Source organism: Trachypithecus francoisi, unplaced genomic scaffold, assembly GCF_009764315.1.
Source record: "Trachypithecus francoisi isolate TF-2019V2 unplaced genomic scaffold, Tfra_2.0 Lachesis_group17, whole genome shotgun sequence".
Taxonomy (NCBI): domain Eukaryota; kingdom Metazoa; phylum Chordata; class Mammalia; order Primates; family Cercopithecidae; genus Trachypithecus; species Trachypithecus francoisi.
In genome coordinates this window covers 16,153,140-16,178,371 of record NW_022681462.1, presented here as the reverse complement: position 1 = coordinate 16,178,371, position 25,232 = coordinate 16,153,140, and the positions used below count along the sequence as shown (strand labels likewise).

Genomic DNA, 25,232 nt, shown 5'->3' with positions numbered 1-25,232 from the left:
CACTGGTCCCTGCATCACAACTGCTCCAGCTCCAGCCATGGCTCAAAGGGACGCAAATACAGTTCAGGCTAATGCTTCAGAGAGTCCAAGTCATAAGCCTTGGTAGCTTCCATGTGATGTTACATCTGCAGGTGCACAGAATATAAGAGTTGAGGCTTGGGAGCTTCTACCTAAATTTCAGAAGATGTATAGAAAAGCCTGGGTGTCTAGGCAGAAGCCTGTTGCAGGGGTGGAGCCCTCATGGAGGACATCTACTAGGGCAGTGTGCAGGGGTAATGTGGGGTTGGAGGCCCCACACAGAGTCCCCACTGGGGCACAGCCTAGTAAAACTTAAGAGGGCCACTGTCCTCCAGACCCCAGAATAATAGATCCACCAGCAGCTTGTGCCCTCAGCCTGGAAAAGCCACAGGCACTCAACACCAGCCCATGAGAGCAGCCATAGGGGCTGAACCCTGAAAAGTCCACACGGGCAAAGCTGCCCAAGGCTTTGGGAGCTCACTCCTTGCACTGGATGTAAGACATGGAGCCAAAAGAAACTATTTTGGGCTGTGCACAGTGGCTTATGCCTATAATCCCTGCACTTTGGGAGATCAAGGCAGGTGGATCACTTGAGGTCAGGAGTTTGAGACCAGCCTAGCCAATATGGAGAAACCCTGTCTCTACAAAAAAAAAAATATAAAAATTAATCAGGCATGGTGGTGGGTGCCTGTAATCCCAGCTACTCGAGAGGCTGAGGCAAGAAAATCTCTTAAATCTGCAAGGCAGAGGTTTCAGTGAGCCAAGATCACACCAGTGCACTCCAGCCTGGGTGACAGAGCAAGACTCCATCTCAAAAAAAAAAAAGAAAAAAGAAAAACTATTTTGAAGTTTTAGATTTCATAATACCCCTGCTGTGGGGTTGACAGCCCCCCTGTTGTAGGGCCTGTCACCCCTTTCTTTTGGCTAATTTCTCCCTTTTGGGAGGGGAATATTTATCCAATGTTTGTGCCCCCATTGTATCTTAGAAATAACTAACTTGGTTTTGATTTTACAGGCTCACAGGTGAAAAGAACTAACCTTGTCTCAGATGAGACTTAGGAACTTAGGACTTTTGAGTTAATGCTCTAAATGAGTTATGACTTTGGGGGACTGTGGGGAAGGCATAACTGTATTTTGCAATGTGAGAAGGACAGGAGATTTGAGGGGCCAGGGGCAGAATGATAGAATTTGTATCTGTGTCCCCATCAAATCTCCTATCAAATTATAATCCCCAGTGTTGGAAGTGGGGCCTGATGGGAGATGACTGAATCATGGGGGTGGATCCTTTATGAATGGTTTAGCATTGTATTAGTATGTTCTCATGCTGCTATAAAGAACTGCCTGAGACTGGGTAATCTATAAAGGAAAGAGGTTTAATTGACTCACAGTTCCACATGGCTGGGGAGGCCTCAGGAAACTTACACTCACAGTAGAAGGAGAAGCAACCACATCATTCACATGGCAGCAAAAAAGAGAAGTGCATGGGAATCGCCCCCCTGATCTAATCACCTCCCACAAGGTCCCTCCCCCAACATGTAGGGATTACAACTTGGATTACAATTCAGGATGAAAATTTGGGTGGGGACATGGCAAAACCATATCAAGCACCATTCCCTTGGTGCTGTTTTTGTGATAGAGCCCTCTCGAGATCTGGTTTAAAAGTGTGTAGCACCTCCCGCTTCTCTCTTGCTCCTCTTATGTGGGACACTTCACTCCCCTTTTGTCTTCTGCCATGATTGGAAGCTTCCTGAGGCCTCCCCAGAAGCAAAAGCTGCTACACTTCCTGTACAGCCTGCAGAATTGTGAGTCAATTAAACCTCTTTTTTTATATAAATTACCCAGCCTCAGGTATTTCTTCATAGCAATGCAAGAACATATTAAAACATGAATTAAACAATTTTCACCAAAACAAGCAAGTACAGAACACTTCAGAATCATATGAAGGGCATCTTTCAAATAAAAACACCTAAGTCACACCTCTGATGATACAAATTAGGATCTCTTGGAGTCACACCTAGCAATACATTATTTTAACACAAATGTTCCTGTCTCTTAAGAAGCAGCAAGAGAGGCCCTGGTTAACTGGTTAACACTCAGGAATCATTAGTGTAAGTACCCATCTGGCTCATGTAGTCAAAATTCCACAAATTTTATTCCAATATCAGTAGGTCATAATTCGTGGTTGCACAATTTTACAGAAAAGAAAACAGGGAAATACAAAATGTGGCAACTTGCTCTTGAGATGCTTATTTACCTCTATGGAAGAAAATATTTACTCAACTCAGCAATCTGAAAAAGAAACAATATGCAGTTATAAGGAGATGAGTAAGTATAAATAATACAACTCTAAATAATCAGTAACTGTGGAGTTGTTCGGTTGATTCCCTGAATTCCAGCTGGAGACTAAAGACCTTTCATAATGCAACACCTAAACCTTATACAGGTGTTGAGATTTTTGGAATCTGTACTCACAGTTTCCACTGATCAAACCCGAGATATTTTCTCTCATGCAAGAGCCACTCCTCTTAGAATTCCTAGTAAAATTCTGTTTATGAAGCCCCATGTAATCCAGTTCAGTGGGTCATCCAAGTGATAACAAAGAAAATTTGTGAATTTGGCAGTGAGGAACTGATCAGCTGCCAACTGACTCATAAACTGGTCTACAAAATGTAATCACAGTGCTGGTTTTGAAGAGGTCAACAACCCAGCTGGCAGAAAGATATAAAAGTGCCAAGAAGTCTGGAATAAATAATAATAATAACAATACATAAACAACTAATTAAAACATTAAGAAAGGGATTTTATTCACGATCATCAGAGAAACGACAGATAACTCTAGAAATATCCCAGACATATCATAGTCTATCAGTATTTATTGAAGGCCTATTATGTAGTATCCTATGTATAAAACCCAGACTCAAACTCAGGCAAAACAAGGCTGCATAGGTCATGAGATAGCAGCAGGGATCGGGCAGGGATGGCTGTATTCAGTCCCTGAATGAAGTGTCCTTAACGTTGGCTGCTGGGAGAAAGTCAGTAGGATCAAGAGTGATAGGCCTTAAAAACCCAAAGTCTGAGTCTATCCAAACAAACTCATCCTTTGTCGTACTCCTTATTTTAGCTTCAGGAGTATGGCTGGCATGAGATCCCCTACATTTTGGGAGAGGAGACCCTTGTGCATTAGAAATGAGCCTGAGGGTATCAGTTCCCCAAACTGCAGAGTCAGGTCAGCTAGGGAGGGTGGCAGATTTGAGCAGAAGTGGAGGATATGATGAAGGCAATGTGGTAGAAAATATATGTGGTAGAAATCTTCTCAACTGACTGTCATTTAACCAACTCATTAGATCAATACTCCCCATTCCCTCTCTGAAAACTACAGATGAATGCCAGGACACGCTGAATGCCTATAGCTAGTAGGCTGCTCTTATCATTCTTGAGCACCTCCACTTCTACCAGTTTTACTCACAAAGGGCCCAAATTGTCTATACCAAGTGTACCTACTATTATAAGTATGCAATTTGCTTAGATGCATAAAAATGATGAAATAGGAGAACCAAAACAGAGCTGTTTCTATGAAAACTAAATTGCAGTGAGATGATACAATCAAATGAGTTGCTTTAAGTAGTTTCTGTGGAATTAGGTGTAGGCTAAACAACTGTTAAAAATTTAAAATGTTGTAAAAGTCTTAAAAAAAAGGATACTTAACATCCTTGTTCTGCTTTAAAGCACCCAAAAGAAGAAAATGAAGAAAATGCTTGACGGGTTTGGTTTAAAAAAGAAAGATGATTCTGAACTCTGATTAGCAGACCCACACCCAGAGGAAAGGCCCAAAGTCTGCAAGAGAAAGAAAAGAACTCAGTCAGTAAAAAGAAAATGAAAACCAACCGTGATCCCATTACCCAGGGCCAATCACTGTTAATATTTTCATGTATATCTTTTTTTGAATTATATGCATATATTTTAATTAAAGCTATATATTAAAACAAGTATATAACAACTTAAAAACCCACATACAGGCATATGCTTTATGATCTATTTTTCTTTCTTAATAAATCACATCCATCTTCTGATGTCGACAAATATTTATCTATGATGCCTTTTCAATAGCCTTGTAGCATTCCATGTTATAGACACAGCATAAATGATTCAAAGAATCTCCTTTTGTTGGACTTTTGATTCCAATTTTTATCTGAAATAAGCAATACTGCCACCGTAAGTGCACAACCTCCACTATTCCTTAGGACACACTGTGCTGGGTGTAATTTGATACACACACAGAAGGTCCCAGCTCTGTCAAATTCACAGAGACAGAAAATAGAATGGTGGTTTCCAGGGACTGGGGAAAGGAAAAATAGAGATTTATTTTTTAATGGATGCGGAGTCTTAGGCAGGCAACATGAAAAGAGTTCTGGAGGTGGATGGTGGTGATGGATACACAGCAAAGTAAATGTATGTAATGTCACTAAACTGCATACTTAAAAATGGTTAAGATGGTAAATTTTTTGTTACATGTATTTTACCATAATAAACTATATATATGTATAGAATTCTTAGTTCAGGAATCAAACAACAGCAGGCCTCAGACCTGATTTAGCCTGCTGCCTGCAATTAGCCAACCCTGATCTAGTCCAGTGATTTCCAAATAGCGTTCCGGGAGACCTGGAAAGAAACTGTATCTCTGCAGCTGCCAGGCAGCTCTTGGGAAAGGCCTACAGGGAAGGCTCTGGCCCTCACCCCTTCTTCAAACACTATAGCTCCACTCTTACCTGGAATTCTATAGGCTTGACTTGAAAAAAGGCCTCTGGTGCTTAAAAAGCTTTGGAAAACCACTGCCTAATCTACATTCCCCATGCTAAAGACGGTAACATGAGGGATCGGAGATAGCAAGTGAGATGTGTGGCAGAGTTGGGACAAGAGCCCAAGTCCTTAGCCTGTGAGCTCAGTGCTTGTCCTATACCACTCAGCCTCCCTTCCCCTAAGGAAGGTCATGCCCTCCTCATGCAGCAGACTGGGGCTTCTCCTCAACAGCTCCCCTTAGCCTAGGGGCTCAGATCCCAGTAAATGCAAGTGATTCATTAAGTACCTCTATGTGCCCAGAAAGTATGAGAAAAACACAAGGCAGGATCCTGCTCTGTGGTGGGTAAAATAATGGTGCCCCAAAGATCTCCTTGTCTTAATCCCTGGAAGCTGTGAAAATGTTACATTACATGACAAAAGAGACTTTACAGATGGGATTAAGGTTAAGGATGCTGAGATAGGGAGATTATCCCGGATTATTCAAATAAGCCCAATCTAATTATCTGGATCTTTGAAAACTTTCCCACCTATAGTCAGAGAGAGACAGGGCTATTGAAAGAATGGTCAGAGAGACCCAATGTTGCTAGCTCTGAAGATGGAGGTGGAGGCTATGAACCAAGGAATGTAGGCAGCCTCTAGAAACCAGAAAAAGCAAAGAAATGGATTCTCTCCTACAGCCTCTGGAAAGAATCACAGCCTTATCAATATCTTGATTTTAGCTCCATAAAACCTATGCCAGACTTCTATCTTCCAGCACTGTAAGATAATATATTTGCCTTGTTTCAATCCACTAAGTGTGTGGTAATGCATTATGGCAGCCATAGAAAATTACTATATGTTGTCAAATAGAGGCAGAATGCCTTACTTATCCTGCAGTTTGTGGTCAGTTAAGAGCATTTGCTCACTTGGCCCTTTTGTCTTCTCTATTCGTCAGCATATTGACCTCTTGAGCAACCAGCCCTACTCAGAAAGCCTGGAAATCAAAATGTGAGCCAATCCGGAACTTTCCTAGGGGCAAAAGATAGCAATAAAATTTAAAAAAAATTAAACTACCTCTGTAAATAACAGTCATTGAGCCTGACAAGTGTTCTTTAAAAAAAAAAAAATCAGGACTTCTGTTTCTCCATCCTGGAGACTAGATGAGTGAAGCCAAAGGCTGGGTCATACTAATGTTAAAAACATGGTCTGGTCTGTATGCACAGTTGGAGGAAGATGTGCATGGGGTGGTGGGGGGAATGGGAGGTAGGGAGGGGATCAGACAGGTAGACACAGGATAGAGGAGTCAGTTCAGGTAGTTCTTTCTCTACATTGACCTAGCACTTTATTCCAGATTAAGGATCAGTAAACTACCACCCTGAGGCCAAATCTGGCCCACCGCCTGGTTTTCTAAATAAAGTTTTATTGGAACTCCAGCCCACTTTCCCATTATATATTACCTATGGCTGCCTTCCCATCACAGTAGCAGAGGTGAGTAGTTGTGACATACACCCCATGGCATGAAAGGTCAAAAATATTTATCATCTGGCTCTTTACAAAAGTTTGCTGACCCCTGAAAACTCACTGGGGTAGCCCCATGTAAACCAGAAGAAATTCTTCTGAGCAAGAAGAATTCACAAGTCACAGGAGCTTCTGTTGCCCCTCTATGCAGCCATGAGATGAGAGGCCATGTTTGTCTTTCCTGCTGCAGTTGGTTTTGTGACTCACGTCTTCTGACCCTGTTCAGTGAGGCTGAGAAAGGCAACCACATAACCCAAGGATATCCAGCTGTGGTGATCCAGCTACATTTTCCTTTGAGTCAGCCACCCCAGCATGTAAGCAGCCTCATTTGATCCATTTCTTCTAATCCAGAAGTTCCCAACTCTTTCTACCATATTTTTGAAACTATTACACTAATGTATTTTTCATTACCCATAAATCATGTTGCCTTGCAGCTCTCTGCCCACTGAATCAATGGCCTTTGTTGTTTCAGGGAAAGTAGAGGCACAACCCTGAACCAAGAATTCTTTTTTTTTTACCTTGTGTTTTATATTAGATTTCTCAAGTCAGAGAGAAACTGTTGTCTTAGAAGTGAGTTTTGTTGAAAGAGAAGAATATGTTATTTCTATTCAAAAATTATCTTTGCACATATCAAGAACAAAGCCCAGGGGACCAAGCACAGAGTATTACTGTGAGTTACTGTGTAGAAAGGACAGAGGATGGGATGTGGGGGCAACTCCTGTTGAGCAGAAGAAGGGGCAAGACTTTCTACCCATCTATCTCCTCACCTACTGGGGGATGGCCCTGGCAGAGAATAAGAAGACAAAAATTCCAGATAGGTTGAGGGAGAATACAAAACTACTTAGGCTGGTGCTTTAATGTGTCCCACCCTCCTGTGCTCCACATGCACACACGTGTGGTCCCTGGGTTCGGGAGCCCTAGAACATCATTTGCAGAGAGAAATGCCAAGCAGATGGGCCAAAAGTAGCCTTCTCTTGTTCGCAGAGATATACCTGGCCTGGGGACATCTAGAAGCTCCCGAATAGCCCTGTGGTGGACATGGAAGAAGGGAGCTGAAAAGTAAGAGAGTATTTGCTAAAAAGTTGCCCAGTGTGTGGCAAGATAATCCTATAGCAGAAGCTGGGAAGTAGGCCACATAAATCCAGGTTCCAGTAGAAGTTCCTGGCTAAGCCCCAGAGGGTCTACAGCAGCAAGAGGCAAAGCAGAGGATGCTAAATCTAGGGGCAGTCACACCCAGCTGACAATCACAAGACACCTTGGTAGCTGAAAGACACCTTGGTAGCTGAAACTAACTCCCAAAGAGGAGACAAAATCAGCTGCACCTCAAAAAGAAGTCAACAGAAGCCAGAAGAGAAGGACAATGCAAGCAGAAAACATCCCGCAGGGTGTGGTGGCTCATGCCTATTACTCCAGCACTTTGGAATGCCAAGGCAGGTGGATCACTTGAGACCAGGGGTTCAAGACCAGACTGGCCAACATGGTGAAACCCTGTCTCTACTAAAAACACAAAACTTACTTGGGCATGGTGGCACATGCTTGTAATCCCAGCTACTCTGGTGGCTGAGGCAGGAGATCCTTTGAACCGGGGAGGCCGAGGTTGCAGTGAGCTGAGATTGCACCACTGCACTCCAGCCTGGTAACACAGCGAGACTCTGTCTCAAGATATACTAAAAAAAAAAAAAAAAAAAAAAACGAAAGAAAGAAAGAAAGCAAACATGCTGCCCCAACCATGACAAGGTTACGTAAGCCTTTTCCTGTGCCCAGATGTCACCCAGGGAGAAGGAGAAGAGGAGTTGAGAGCAGGAGAAAAGGCTTACGCCTACAGAATCTGAGCTTACCTGAAAAATATTGCTTCAAACCAGAATAGATCAATTTATTTAAATGGGCAAGTTTAATTTCTTTTGGGTTACTCTGTATAAACAGCAACCCCAGAGCAAGATCATGTCAATTACAAAATAAATAAATAATAAATAAAGAGTCTATTTACAAATCCCCAAACAGGCACTCTTGAGGTCATTTGCAGATATGGGCAGAATAGCAAAAACTTTTTGAGTACTATTTGAGTACGATGGGTATGATTCCAGAGGCCCCACCCTTCCTTCCTCCCTCCCCTGCCCCACACATATGCTTCAATCCGTTTTTTAACACCAGGAAGGAAAGACCGTCTTTTCCACCACCCCTCCAACCCCAGGCTGAAAGGAGAAAGGGAACGCTGATGAACTAAGGCAAGGGTGAAAAGTAAGCAGACCCCCCACGGCTTGGATCTGACTGTCCTAGAAGCAGGGAAGTGGGTCAAAGGCTCTGAGCAGCATTCCTGCCTGTGCAGCAAAGCAAGGGGGTGTGGGACGGTCCTATTTCCTCTCACTGAGGCTTGCTCCTATGGAGGGTTTTCCAAACCCAGTGGCCAATTCTGTGAGTCCCATGATTTCAGATCAAACCAACACTCCCTATCTCCACAGGATCCACTTTTAGGCCTCACTGCATAACCACATCATGTGTAGTGCCCACCTGAGAAGCACAGATTGGGACGTTGAGCCCCGCTCCCTGAGAGACACAGGGTGCGGCGGTGCAGTGGGCAGGACAGAGGCATGTGGCTGCAGAGTTACAGTATTTCCCTGAAACTGGAACTAATTATCGCTACTTGCTCCCCTGTCCCTCTTAGATCTGCAAAGTGTGGGTCAGAGTGACTTTGTTTTTATTGGCCTACCACATATTGAAACCATTCCTGCATATTGATACTGAATATCTCGGCCAGATCCTTGTGAAAATGACTTACTGTGCAGCACAACAGAATGACCTTCTAAAGTTAAACGTCTTGGGATATTTTATCTTTTCAAGTACATACCAAAAGCAATTAAGTTCAAACTATGGAATACAGTCTTTGCCAGTTTCCATTCTTTACACACATGTGTCTGGGTTTACAAGTTCAAAGACCTCTTAAAGGATCAAATCTCTAGCATTAATTTTCTCTTTGCGAGTGAAAAACAGTTCTGCATCCTTCTTTAAATCATCTGCAAGTAACTCTGTGGCATGAGGCTTCCACCCAAGGCATCTCTAATGTGGCCAGCAAAGGCGGAACCAAAACCCATGGCTGTCCCTCCCTCTCCAGCAGTCCATAGCGGGTACCACAATTGGTTGAAAAGTAAAAAACTCAGTCATAGAGCTCCGAGCAAAGGATGAATATGGCAGCCCTATGCCAAAAAACCAATCTGGGCCGGGCGCGGTGGCTCAAGCCTGTAATCCCAGCACTTTGGGAGGCCGAGATGGGCGGATCACGAGGTCAGGAGATCGAGACCATCCTGGCTAACATGGTGAAACCCCGTCTGTACTAAAAAATACAAAAAAAAAAAAAAATAGCCGGGCGAGGTGGCGGGCGCCTGTAGTCCCAGCTACTCAGGACGCTGAGGCAGGAGAATGGCGTAAACCTGGGAGGCGGAGCTTGCAGTGAGCTGAGATCCGGCCACTGCACTCCAGCCTGGGCGACAGAGCGAGACTCCATCTCAAAAAAAAAAAAAAAAAACCAATCTGACTTACTGAGCTTTTGCTACACTGACCCAAATCACAGTGTGGTTCTAGCTTTCATGGCGGTCTCCTTCCTGCTCCTTCTCCTCTCCCCTGTCCACGCTTTTTGTACTCAGTTGTCCTGATTCCAGAGACTTCCCCCATTACTCTTACACTCCCACTTCCTGGATTCCTAAGCCCTCACACAACTCCTTCAGTTTCTCCTTACTTTTCTGAAGGCCACACCTCGTCTCTTTCTCTTCTTCCCTCTCCAACAAAAAGACCTTTATCAATAGGATTTGCATGCCTAGCTGAGTGATACAACCTCAATGTGCTGGAGAAGCCCAGAAACCCTGTTGCAATTGTTCACCCCACCCCCAACCCGAGTTTATCTTTCAACACTGGTTTTCAAATTATAGTTAAGTCTCATTCATGGATTCCATATTTACTAATCCACCAACTCACTAAAATCTATTTGTAATCCCCAAGCGGGCACTCTTGAGGTTATTTGCAGACATGGGCAGAACAGCAAAAAATTTAACTTGGCCCACGCACACATGCCCAACTGAGGTTTGAACAAGACAACTCTCTATCTTCTTATTTCAGCTCTCATATTGTAAACAAATGTGCTTTTTGCAGTCTATCTGGTACCACCATTTTTTTTTTTTTTTTTTTTGCACTTTTGTGCTTTTTGTTAGTGATTTTGCTCTTTACAATGGCCCTCAAGTGTAGGGCTGAAGTTCTGCCTAGTGTTCCTGAGTTCAGGACAGCTGTGAGGTGCCTTCCAAAAAACAGAAGTGTGTCAGATAAGCTTCACTCAAGCATGAGTTATAGTTCTGTTGACCATCATTCAATGTTAATGAATCAACAATATATATTAAACATCTTTAAACAGAAATACACATAAAGCAAGGTTATGTATTGATCAGCGGACAAAATTGTGACCAGAGACTGACAGAAACCTAACCCTATATTTCCCCTAGGAGCAATGGCTCTGTATTTGCTATTTCAGTGTTCTTGTGATTTTTTAGAACAAAACTACCATGATTAACAAGAATTGACAGTAAATCTAATGGAGAAATCTAATCAATAATTTCAACATTATGCAATTCTGGGGGGAAAACACCCTCTTTCCTCTTCCACAAAAGTATAATTTTTAGAAATATAATTCAGAAATGTGTTTTCATCTATGGATGGAGTGGGTGCTTCTTCCCTCTCTGACGTTACCCTCAGGAGTATCCCAACTCCAGGCTATCCCAGGTGTTCCTTCTCCTCCCTCACACAGGCTCCGGGTTCTCCTGTCTGGGGAGCTTCCACACCTGCCTCAATTCCTACAAGAAGTCTGCTAACCTCCCTCAATTCTTTCATTCTTACCCTTCTGAAAGCCCTGCTCTAGCCATGAGGTACAATAGAGCAGATTGTGTTTATACCCATTTATGTTTCTGCCACTGTTATCTTGAGGTATATTTCACTGGCCCCATCCCCTCCTTGGTTTGTGAGTTTTCTGTTTCCTTCATGAGGCTCACAATGCCTGCTACAGTGCTTTGTAATTTTGTGACTGCAAAATAAATTATGTGGATTACACAGAGATGCTCACTGACTTCAAACTGTTCTGCTCTTGATGCAATGCCTTCTATTTAGGCACACTAAAACATCATCATTTGTGTTCTCTCTGACCCTCAATCTCACTTGTAGATTTCAAGGGAAAAATATTATTCAAGCACAGCACACTAAAATGTAAATAATCAACATGTGTTTTGGGGTTATGCCACGATATGATCGCTGTGATTGACGTATGATACTCCACAATTCTAACCAGGTTATGTGTTTGTGACTAGCTAATTTGTGGGTATAAACAACCCAGATAACCTTCTTTTTCAGGGTATACTCCTGTACTGTCTCAAATGCTTTGAAATTGTCCTCCCTTTTCCTGTATTCCTCCCCTGGCGTTGACACTTCCTCTACAATAGTAGTGGCACCTTCTTGAGTCAGACAGGCTTTCAAATCTCAGCTTTTCTGGCAAACCCATAAAGAAGAAACTATTGTACTATGAAATCGCCATTGTGTAACCTCTAGTAAATTAAGGGATCCAGGCATTGAGTATCAGTGGCTGCTACATCACCAAGAAAAAGAGAACCTCATAATGGAAGAAAATGGCACCACTTAGGAAATATCCTTGCAAAAAAAATCAACCTGAATCTGACCAAATCTGTCACTCCAACTCCAATTTACAGGAAATATAGAGGACAGAGGAATATGTCAAACTACATCATGGGGATACAACCAGCAAAATCCAGACTGTGAGAAACTCTGCCAGTCAAATAATTTGATTTCTTCCAAAGATTAATTATAAAAAAGAAAGAGGGAGAGAGACAGAGAGAGACAGGAAGACACAGAGGAAGAATTTATAGATTTAGAATTAAAACATTATTAATCAATTGCAATGTGTGGACCTTATTTGGATCTTAATTCAAATAAACTGTAAAAAATGATGATATTTATGAGATAATTTGAAAATTAAACACTACCTAAAATGTTAATATTAAAAAAGTGTTATCATTACTGGGGATATACACAAAGGATTATAAGTCATGCTGCTATAAAGACACATGCACACGTATGTTTATTGCGGCACTATTCACAATAGCAAGGACTTGGAATCAACACAAATATCCATCAGTGACAGACTGGATTAAGAAAATGTGGCACATATACACCATAGAATACTATGCAGCCATAAAAAAGGATGAGTTCATGTCCTTTGTAGGGACATGAATGCAGCTGGAAACCATCATTCTCAGCAAACTATTGCAAGAACAGAAAACCAAATACGGCATGTTCTCACTCATAGGTGGGAACTGAACAATGAGATCACTTGGACATAGGAAGGGGAACATCACATGCTGGGTCCTATTGTGGGGAGGGGGGATGGGGAAGGGATAGCATTAGAAGATATACCTAATGTAAATGACAAGTTAATGGGTGCAGCACACCAACGTGGTGTAACAAACCTGTACATTGTACACACGTACCCTAGAACTTAAAGTATAAAAAAAAAAAAGAAAATAAACAATCAATCAATCAATAAGTGTTGTTAAATATTTTAGGCATCATGGTTGTCATTATCTTTAAAAGAAAACAGACCTTATCTTGTAGAGATTCATGCTGAAATACTTGGTGATGAAATGATACAATGGTGGGGAATTTACTCCAAAATAATAACAGAGGGAAGAGGGGATGAGGAGGGTGACTGGAAGATTAGCAAAGGGTTGTTGTTGGTTGGAACTAAGTACAGATACATGGGACACTCATCATGCCATTCTGCCTACTTTTGTGTATGTTCAAAATTCTCCATAATTAGATGAAAGTTAGCATATCCACTGCCAGCTTTGCCATCTACTAGCTGTGTGATCATCCCCAGTTCCTCAACCTCTCTGAGCTTCATTTTCCTCAGTGAAAAAGGCCTACCTGTTAAGTGTCCTGATGAGGTTCCATGAATTAAGATGTATGAAGCACAAAACTTATGTCAGGTTAGTTTTAAAAAATAAAAATAAAAAATAAAACAAACAAACAAACACTATCTCTTTTCTAGTATATTTCAAATCTATCTCTCTAACCCCAAACTGCTTATCTGTAACAAAGGCTCTATTTCTAAATGCAAAGAACTTCTTTCCCACAGCCAGCAAATTTCAGCAGAAGGAAGGTTTGCTTACTCAAAAGCCATTTTCACTTTCTTGTTTGCTAACAGCCATAATTTTGTTTCCAATGTTTCCTGCTTCCCCCTTTCCTTTGCCAGTGATAGGTTCAAGGGTGGGCCTCCAACCCACTTCTGGCCACTGAGATATGAGAAGTCCGCTGGAGATTCTGGGATAGGATTCTTTGCTCATAAGAAAAAAAGATGCACAAGGAAGAAAGATGCCTCTTTCTTCTGCTACACATAGTCACCTCTGCCTGTGATGCCTGGAACTACAGCAGCCGTCTTGTAATCATGAGAGGAAATAGGCTGAGAGGAACATGCTAAGGATGGCAGATTAGAAAAGCATAAGGAATCTGGTTCCTCAGTGACTTTACTGAGCAACGGAGATGGCCATCCATTCATTTCTTGTTATATATCACAATAAGTGTCATTATTGTTTAAGCCATTTTGAGTAGGGTATTCTATTACTGAAAGCTGAAAGTCTCCTAAATGAAACAGGCTCAGGTGTTTCATCCCCCTGGGGATGGGGGATATCTGCACATCATGCCACCCCACATTCTGCTATTTCTCCATTAAGGACATACTCCCTCCTCCATATTCTTATTCCTTTCCTATGCCTTTCTCATCCCCTGCCATCCTACTCCCAAAACTGTATTTCACGTCTCTTAAGAGTGTTGGCACAGAAAAAAAGAGTGAGAATCATTGCAAATGAGCTGAAGGAGGTCGTGGAAGTGGTCTATTTATCTTCTTATCCCCAGTACCTGGCAAAGTTAATAAAGATTTGAGTGCAAGGGAAAAATGAATCCACAAATGAATGCCCTGCCACCTCTTAAAATATAGTTTCAAAATTGAACTCAACTTTCCCCAAATACCTTCCCAAGTAACCCATTTATGTATTGTCTTTTGCCTGAATTCTAATAACCTCTTATTGGCCTCCTTGTCTCCAACCTCTCCCCATTGTAGTCCACCCTCTCCAGGGTCATCAGAGTTAATTCCAAAGACACAAGTTGGATCATTTACTACAGTCCTTAAAGATCTCTACTAACTCATAATTAGCAAGAAGATTAGTTCCAAATTCCTTTCACGGAATGAGGTCCTCTTTCATTTGACCACAATCTAACTCTGCTGACAAATCTCCCATTTCCCTTCTCCCTTCCTCTCTCACTTCAATCCACCCTAGGTTCCAGCCAGACAAGTCACTGGTAGGGTCCTGCACATCAGTCTCATTCATGTTTCTCCCATTGTTTTTTCTTTTCTTTCCACCCTGCACCCACCCCATATATTGCCTAACAAACCCTTAATCACCCTTGTCAACTTCTCTTCACTTTTCCAGGCAGAGCTGGTTGTACTTCCTTGGTTTTCTCCTAGTCCTTTGACTATAACTCCACAATAGTACTTATCATGTCAAATTACAGTTATCTGTTTAAATGTCCATAGCTCCTCCTAAACTAAAAAGTGTTCCATAGACAGGTCTACATCCTTACTCCCTACAATATCTGGTACTGAATAAAAGGGTTTAAGTGATGGAAAAGAGGTAGGAAGGAAAGTATTGGCAGTTTTCCAGCACCTAAGTCTAGACACCTGGAAGTTATGAATTCCCAGTACAGAAAGGAATGTTACAGATCATCTTGAAAAACCTTTAAAGATAAGTAAATTGACTCTTCTTTCATCCCCTTGAGTCAATTTGTCACCAAATCCACTTGTCACATCCTCCTTCAAAATGTCTACCAGATTTCCTCCTGCCTCTCCATCCATATGAACCCCACACCCAGTGAATGCTTACTTACTCATTCTGGGATTGTTGAAAGAACCTTTGAAGAAGGTTCTCCCCCTCCCTCATTTTGAGCCATCTTGTGCACAACTGACAGAAGAATCTCTAAGCAAGTACTTTTAACATGTCATCCCAACCATCCCAATGAAGTCTCTACAATTTCCTATTAGCTTCATTTCTTTAAAGCCAAGCTCCCATACTACCAGTGTGGCCTTCTAGAGCTCAGTCATCTGGGCCATCCTCTTAGCCCAACTCTTCCCATACTCCAAGACACACGTACCATGCCCCAGGCACCTCCTGGTGTCAGAAAATATGGCGGTGCTCATTCCTTTCTCTGGCCTTCTGCTTACATTCCAAGACTCTACCTGGGTGTCCTCCAGCTTGCCTCTGCTTACTAAAAACCTAGTCCTTTTTCACAGCACAACCCACCATTACATCTTTCCTCTCTACCTGACACAGATAATATTTTCCTTTCCCTGAACTCTCAAGGCTCTACTGTTCACTGTTCCATCTCCCACTCGGAATGTAAGTGATTTGAGGGCAGGGACCCCCCAAGTCTTAAGCAATCTGCATGCCCCAGGAGCCTGCCTTCCCTAATCTTTGCCCATCACCACCCTCTTCAAGACTCAATACAAATACCACCCACCTGTGAACTGAATGAAAACTCTAATGACTATGAATTCCTATAGCACTTTGTTGGTATCTTTCTTAGGGCATTTATCACATTCTTTCTGCTGATGTAACTGTTTGCTGGTGTGTTTTATTTTTCTTAATATAGGACAAACTCCTTGAGGGTGAGCTTAGTCTCCTAATCTCTGTATTACATCATCCCATGTGCCCTCAGAAACCACTGGAGTGCTTTATACAGAGCAAGCCCTTATTGTAAGAATCTTTGAGACTCTGTTTTTCTGTGATTCCTAACATGGATGTTGAAGGCAAAGCCTGAGGCAAACACAATCAAAGAGAGAGAGAGATGGGCATGTTTTTTGTGTGCAGACACATGCATGTACCTGCCCCCCATGGTGATATCCAGATGAAGTTAGGTTTGAATGGGTCTCAGTGGCATCTCTGAAGGGGAAACAGGTATTAAAAGAAACAGAGAGGTGGGTCCATTCCCACAAAGTCACAGTCTTGGTGACCCACAAAGAGATTATTGTTGCACTGACCTGGTTCTAGCACTGAAAGTTCTGCATCCTAGGAAACCCTCCACCCCTAATCCCATGCAAACCTGGATGGTTGATCACCCTAGCACCAGGCTTAATTTTAGCACTAAGGCCACCTCCTTGTCTCCCTTTCCTGACTCCTTAAATCACTGTCCATTCACCAGCACAGTCACAGTATAAACACATCAATTTATCATAGCCTAAGCCACACCAAACTTGGATAATTCCTTAAATTTCTCAGTGTCAAATTGAGCTCTGCTTTGCAAAGTGGATGTTTTAGATCTCGGTAGAAATTATTTCAGCAGATTACTAATACTTTTTAAAAAGATGTTTGCTTCAGCAAAACATAAGGCAGGTGGGTAACTACACTGAGATTCTGTAAATACCCTGAAAATATCATTGAATGGCAACTTATTTTCTCAATTCATCCTCAAATCACATACAAACACAGTTGAGGTGAAGAACCTTCTAGAGTATTATTTATAGTTCACATCTGTCTTTAAGAACCCCTCTTACTCATAAAATACTTAAACCTTTTCTGTCTTCTTGACTTCATCTCATTTTGATGGTTTCAGAATCCATATTCTGAACTGTGGCATTTCCAGGTCAAATTTTTCTGCAGACAAGTTAATCTAAAAAGGAACCTCCGTGGTAATTCTTTGGATGTCTTTATCATTGGTCTGGTGTTTACACCAAAATCTCCAATGTGGGAATATGTTCTCCTGAGTTTCCATTAGTTCCCACAAGGGAATGACAAAGCCCTTTTAATCCTTTTCAGGGCCCTCTTTGTAGCCTTCCACCATGTCTAATGCCTCAGAACCAACATCTGAAACATTCATGTATGCACTGGTGTGATGTGATACCTGATGACTTACAAAATGTGCTTAATTTGGTAACACATTCAGTTAAGATTCAGAGAGTTTCTACACAGCTTGCAGCATGCAAATTGTTCTAAGTGGATACCATAGACTCAAATTTTGTGGGATTAACTGGAGGTTCAGACATCTTCTAAATCTACCATTGCAACACTCAAAATATGTGACTAACACTACCCATAAAGTTGATAGAATCAATTATTTTTTAACAGGAAGAAAACCTCAAATTGTTCCTTCACATTGGCTGTGCCATCAGTTGAACATGCTACATAACTTTTCATAGAAATATGATTTGATATGAGAACATCTGTAAACGTCTGGAACACATTTTTCCCAGGACTTTACTTCAAGCTCTCTATAGATATCAGATGTTCTCCACAGAATCTGTGACATGACTTAGGATTCTTAAATAAACATCAGCTATGCCTCTGTCTTGAATGGTGTCAATTTGAATTGAAAATCTGCCAACCTTTTTAATATCACCACCAGCAGACTTCTTAATCAATCTGCTGATACTGTGTATAGAGTTATTTTAAAATCAGAGTTGTATAAGCAGATCTTCCAATTATATCAGAAACTCACCTTTGTTTCCAAAAATTCAAGAAGCATTTCAGCAAGCAGCAATCTGAGAAACACATATTAGAGTCTTATCTCACCGCTTACATTTGCTGGAGTGTATTTGTCCCGTGATAACTGACAAGGTCCTTTACCAATGGCCTTAAGTCCATTAATTATGTAAAATAAAAATACTTCAGCATAACTTGTTCTATCTTCATGTACTTTTGATTATAAAATGGAAGACTGGCATCGTGATTAATAGTACTTATTAAACGGGAAGTCTTCATCTCTTAAGTGAGTCTCTCTGACACAAATGTTCTGCAAATTACATCTGAAGTACACATTACAGAAAAGAACCTACTTAATTTTAATGGAATTATCTCAGATACGCACAAAGATGTATGTGCATGGATATTCTTCTGAAAGTTGTTTAGAGATTCTAAAAATGTGGGAAGACTTGCACCACAGGGAATAGCTAAATGATTTATAATACGTCCATACAAGGAAATATTATGCTGTTATTAAAATTAAGGTGGCAAACATAACTTTATTTACATGGAAAGATAGTCTGCCATAGAGTTAATTGCGGTAAAAAGAAATTCAAAAAGCAGTATTGTGAGACAATAGAATTTTGTTTCTATGTTGTTTTTCATTATGTATATCTACATTGCATGGAAATAAGTCTGAAAAGATACACTAAATAGTGAGAGTGGTTATCTCTGGATAACAGATTTACAGGTCATTCATTTTCTCTTTAAGAGAAATGACAGCAAGCTGTGACCTGTCAGTGCCCACGACAGAAAGGGGCAACCTGAGGTATAAGCAAAGGATGGAGGGTATTCACAGGTTAATTTGACTTCCACAGGTAAAAGGCTCTGGGGTGGAACCTAAGAATTTGCATTACTAACTAGCTTCTAGGTAATGCTGCCGCTGTCAGTGCAGGAACCACACTTAGAGTAACACCGCCCTAGGGTTCTTCTGCTCACTTCCCTTCTCAGCTGTCACCTATTGGTAATTATCAGAGTGTGTTGTAAATGTGTGTCCTGATTCCTCCACTAGAGTATAAGCTTGGCTCCTGGCCCCAAGCCTACAGCCTTCCACATAGCAAGTATGAAGTTCACATTTTTTGAAGGCATTAATAGGGAGATTTCCAGGCATGGTGGGAGGGGTATTAAGATCTGCAGAGTTCATTACTTACTTCTCACATGATACTGTGGCATGCTTCAACGGCTTCACCTATGTGTGGGCTAGTGTCTCTGGGGCAGGCCTAGCAATCTGCCCAGGCGGCTCTGCTGCTCACTAAAGTTTGAGAATCTGCCCAGGGAATCAGAGGAAAGGGAGGATTCCATGACTTGGTTGGAGAAAGTTTTACACTGAGACAATAAAAGTCCTTGGAAAAATGTAAGAATGTTTTTAGTGTACTTGACATAGCATCACACTTTAACCTACTAACAGTTCAGTATGAATTAGTGCATCTGATTAGCATAGAGAAGAAAGAATGGACGTGAGACTGGCATGATTTGATCAAAGAGACTTGAAAGGTCCAGAGCAGAGCTTAGAATTCACCCGAGGACTGAATACCCTTTTCCAAGGGAATTGGGGAAGAAACACATCACATGCTGCCCAGAGGCCTTCTTGCTTTCAAGCAGTACAACCCCAGAATAAAGAGATTTTTTTTTAAGAGGTAAAGAAAAGAAGCGGGAACAAACGGACTGTTTCTACTCCCCAAGAGACCTTTAAACAATCTCCAAGTCAGACAGGGGGCTGGACTGGGAACACTTAGGGGATCATCCCTTCCCACGTGCTGCTGCTCCCAGCTGTATCTGCCAAGCCCTAGGGTGTCAGGATCTTATAAAAGGCATTTTGAGAGTCTTCCATTTTATATTTTTTTATTCATTTTGAGAGAGAAGAACACTTCCTTCTTTCACCCCAACATGAGGCCCTCAATTAAGCCGGAACTAATTCTTATGACAAGTTACAAACCACAGTCAAAAATAATGAAAACATTGACACCACTCACTCTGGGGGAAGATTTTAGGGTGCTCCTATGACAAAGCCACCATTTTTCAACCAACCGTCCTGAGAATTCCCAAGGATGGGCACAGCAGCCTCCCTAAACTCTACAGAATGAGGCAAAACGCAGAGTTTCCACTGTGGCACTGGTTCAAGCTTCTAGCAGATAGTTCTGCCTATCTGAGCAACTTTTTTACAGAATGTTTTTTCTTTAAATCAGGATAGGCAAAGGAAAGAACAATAGATTTGGATAAAAAGTCCTGGGTTCTATATCCAGTTTATGAAAACAAAAATGGGATGGCCTAGAATGTGTTAGTTCATGTCTCTGAGTCTCAGAGTGTGTGCATTTATGTATGTGTGTGTGTGTGTGTGTGTGTATGTGTATGTGTGTGTGTATTATGTGTACATTCAAGGGTAAACTAGTACCTTCAAAATTGAGGCTTGACACATCTACTGTGGTGGTGACACCCATGCCTCCAGACATTTGCGGGTGTTGATAGATGTTCCTTTGCTAGAAAAGGAGGAGTTGGTGAACATGGGTCTGACAGAAGAAATAGAAGAGCAGAAGGTTCCTTTAGTCTCACTGGGAGCAGCCCCACCATCAGCCTGAATATGGGTGGAAAACTATTTGTCAGCACAATGTGACAGAATATGTGAGTCCTGGCTCCTGAGCCCAAGTGAGGCATCCTTGGGGGACCCCAGAAACAATACATGAATCCTGAAGAGAGCTCAAGAGGTCCCACAGTGAGGTGAAGAATGGGCTGACTGCCTTCAGAGTTCAGCCATTAGGCCATAGGAAATATCTCCCCTACTTGCTGGTGGGCAAGACCTGGGGACATTCAGTGGGAAAGAGAATTCCCCTGCCAAGACCACAGGGTGAATATGAGATTCAAACTAAGTAATGTGCATGAAAGTAATGTGTAAACTACAAAAAGGATCTACAGATACAAGGAAGTTCTGGCTTCCTTTTCTTTCTCAATATGAAGTCAGTGGCCAAGAGATCTTTAGAGCACAAATCCCACTGGTGGAGTGAGCTCTAATAGGGTACGGTGCAGCTGCATCTAAAGCATCTTTATCACACAAACAAATGGAAAAACATTCCATGCTCATGGATAGGAAGAATCAGTATCATTAAAATGGCCATACTGCCCAAAGCAATTTATAGATTCAATGCTATTCCCATTAAACTGCCATTGACATTCTTCACATAACAAGATAAAACTATTTTTAAAGTTCACATGGAACCAAAAAAGAGTCTAAATAGCCAAGGCTATCCTAAGCAAAAAGAACAAAACTACAGACATCACACTACCCAATTTCAAACTATACTACAGAGCTACACTAACCAAAACAGCATGGTACTGATAAAAGAATAGACATATAGACCAATGGAACAGAACAGAGAACCTGGAAATAAGACCTCACACCTACAACTATCTGATCTTTGACAACGTGACAAAAACAAGCAATGCAGAAAGGATTCCCTATTCAATAAATGGTGCTGGAATACCTACCTGGCTAGCCATATGCAGAAGATTAAAACTGGACCTCTTCCCTACACCATATACAAAAATTAACACAAGATGGATTAAAGACTTAAATGTAAAACCCAAAACTATAAAAACCCTGAAAGACAACTTAGGCAATACCATTCAGGACATAGGCACAGGCAAAGACTTCATTACAAAGACAACAAAAGCAATTGCAACAAAAGCAAAAATTGATCAATGGGATCTAATTAAACTAAAGAGCTTCTGCACAGCAAAAGAAACTATCAACAGAGTAAACAGACAACCTACAGAAGGGGAGAAATTTTTGCATACTATGCATCTGACAAAGGTCTAATATCCAGCATCTGTAAGGAACTTAAACAAATTTACAAGGAAAAAGCAACCCCTTTAAAAAGTGGGCAAAGGACATGAACAGACATGTTTCAAAAGAAGATATACATGCAGCCAACAATAATAAGAAAAAAAGCTCAACAGCAATTATCATTTGAGAAATGCAAATCAAAACCACAATGAAATCCCATCTAACACCAGTCAGAATGGCTATAATTAAAAAAAAAACAAAACAGATATTGGTGTGATTGTGGAGAAAAAGGAATGCTTATTTCCTGTAGTGGGAGTGTAAATTCGTTCAACTATTTGGGAGACAGTATGGCGATTCCTCAAAGACCTAAAGACAGAAATGCCATTCAACCCATCAATCCCATTACTAGGTATACACTGAAAGGAATATAAATCATTCTACCATAAAGACACATGTCCACATGTTCATTGCAACACTATTCACAATCACAAAGACATGGAATCAACCTAAATGCCCATCAATGATAGACTGGATAAATAAAATGTGGTAAATATACACCACAGAATACCAGGCAGCCATTAAAAAGAACGAAATCTTGTTTTTACAGGGACATAGATGGAGCTGGAGGCAATTATCCCTAGCAAACTAACACAGGAACAGAAAACCAAATACCGCATGTTCTCACTTATAAGTGGGAACTAAATGATAAGAACACATGGATACACAGAGGGAAACAACACACACTGGGGCCTATCGGAGGGTGGAGGGTAGGAGAAGAAAGAGGATCAGGAGAAATAACTAATGGATACTAGGCTTAATACCCGAGTGATAATCTGCACAACAAACCCAATGACACAGGTTTACCTATGTAACAAACCTGCACATGTACCCCAAACTTAAAAGTTTAAAAAAAGAATAAAGAAAAAACATTTTTAAATAAAAATAAATAAATAATCCTTAGGAATGTGGAGGGAAGTTCTCTTACTTTCCAAGGAGTCCTCAAATTCTTTCTAAGGGGCTGACATAAGCCTCTGCAATTGTGAATTCAGCAAATCTTTGATACCAGACCTCTCTTCTTGGCTTGGGCTCCCTCTATCTACATAGAAGATAGTGCCATTTGAATATGCTGCAGACAACTCAAATCAGCATTCAAAATTAAATTAATTTCCTTTTATTCAAAACTTTAAATTACCATTACGTATATACATGTGTACTTCCCCCAGACTCTAAGCTTCTTGAGGACAGTGACCAGATCTTACATGTCTTTGTATTCCCAATGGAAAGAGAGTAGATTCTCAATAGTGGTTGGATGTATTGAATTAAAGCATTCAGTATTAGCTATGGTAATGCTAGCTGCTATAACAAATGTGACAACCTAAGAGGCTTAATATATTTTAATTTTGTGTGCCCTAAAGACTGCAATATGGATGTTTCTGACCAGTGGGCAGCGTTTCACATGGTCATTTGGGACTCGAAATCATTCCATCTTGTAGGTCTTCCCTCCACTAGGGTCCTGGAGACTTCTGCATTCAGCCTACAGAGGGAGATAGAGATGGGTGAAGAGGAAGGTGAGGAAGGTGGAGGCATACTTGTTTTTTTCAGTTCCTTGCTTCCAAAGTGAAACATTTCAGTTCCAAAACATTTCTTTGGCATGATCCAGTCTCATAGTACTACTTAGATGTAAAGGGACTAGAAGATGTTGTCCCTGCTGGGAAAACTGCTTCCCAGCACAACTCCATGCTATGGAAGGGAGAGTATGAATCTTTGGTGGAGCTGGCCATCTTGGCCACACGCTCTTATGGGATCTGATATCTAACCTATAAAAGACACACATTTCTCATAAGTAGAATGACCATATGTCTAGGTTGCTTAGAAAAGTCCCATTTTTGCTTATTTCCTTGACATATTAATAACCCCACCTTTTACTCTCAAAAGTGTCCAAACTTGGAGGATAAAATTATGTTGTTACCCTATAATATAGACGACCATAAACCATCTTATAGATAATCTATGAGCTCACCAAAAAGTTTTTCAAGGCTTACATGTTTCACTATGGGTAACTGAAGACCCATCTGAGGGCATAGAATATAACACAAAGAAGGAAACATCAAGAGTGGCATATTCCATTTTACATGACCACCATCTACTTTCCTATGTGTCAGTAAAATCTGTTCATTGAACTTTAAAGTTCACTTCAGAGAAACATGTCCTTCCAGAATATGCCTCCTCTGTGCTATAGCACAAGCAGTGCCCTAAACATAAAGGAGCAATGTCTCACACTGAAAAACACAAGTCTTGCCTTATAGCTATCTCTGACATTGCTTTCCAGGAAAGAACTGATATCTTCAGAAGGGCCAGTTTTCCTTTCCAAAGCCACACCAACAAATCAAAAACACCTATCATTCAATCCAAAAATCCCTTAGTTATAACACTAAAAACATGATCAATTAGGCCAGACGCAATGGCTCACACCTGTAATCCCAGTACTTTGGGAGGCTAAGGCTGGTGGATCACTTGAGGTCAGGAGTTTGATACCAGCCTGGCCAACATGGCGAAACCCTGTCTCTACCAAAAAATACAAAACTTAGACAGGCATAGTGGCATGAGCCTGTAGTCCCAGCTACTCAGGAGGCTGAGGTGGGAGAACTGCTTGAACCCCGGAGGCAGAGGCTGCAGTGAGCCGAGATCGCACCGCTGCACTCCAGCCTGGACAGCACAGTGAGACCCTGTCTCAAAAAAACCATGATCAATTAGTCAAGAAATTTCTTTCCAAGCATGAATCGTCACCCAACTTTAAATATAAAAGCCTATAATTCACAAAATACAATTATACAGACAAGGACTTCCTTTTGCTAATAGTCTTTCTTCATAATTTAGTAAACAAAAGTATAAGAGGAATGTTTAAAGGACTTGAGAGCAAAGAGTTTTCAAGAACCCAGGAAAATTTTGTAACATAGATATAGCTACAGATATAGATTCCAACTACTAGTGATACAGGAGTTAAGAAGAAATTCCTTAGGCAGATAGTCCAGAAGTCCTTGGTAAGGTTTTTCTTTTAAAGAAAAGCTGCCCCAAATCATTTTCTAACAAAGAGCAGCCTGTGAAGTCGAGCTGCAGACATAGACAAGCACGCTGGGTGCTTTCACGGTGAATGCTAGCAGGAAAGAACTACTACCTGGGACTAGACATGGCGACTAGAAAATGGCGACTGCATCTTCCCTTCTCTGCCAGCCACGTGTACAGTAAGGAGCAGACAAAATGAAGCCCCAGCCAAAGGGAATGCTCATTTGCATAATAAGATGAGGGTGGGGTGACCAGCCTTCCCCGCGTGCTTTGTATACGTCACACCTGATTGAACCAATGTGTGAGCCCTACATAAATCAGAAAACGCCTCCTCAAGCCGGACTATAAAATCTGGCGCCATCTGCCACCAGCCGGCCTTTTCCTCTCAGAAGTCTCCTCTCTCTCACTCTAGAGAGCGAGCTGTTTTCCTCTCCCTTTCTTTTGCCTATTAAATCTCCGTTCCTAAA

The 25,232-nt window shown here is 41.4% G+C and overlaps 1 long non-coding RNA gene across 1 annotated transcript; it reads right to left on the bottom strand.

Moving 5' to 3' along the window:
• Positions 1-3,729: 3,729 nt before the first annotated feature.
• Positions 3,730-24,944, bottom strand: LOC117062932. Its single transcript, XR_004428631.1, has 3 exons — positions 24,878-24,944; positions 5,681-5,823; positions 3,730-3,852 (listed from the first exon to the last, which is right to left on the bottom strand). It is a non-coding gene; the product is annotated as an uncharacterized LOC117062932 (long non-coding RNA).
• Positions 24,945-25,232: the final 288 nt, after the last annotated feature.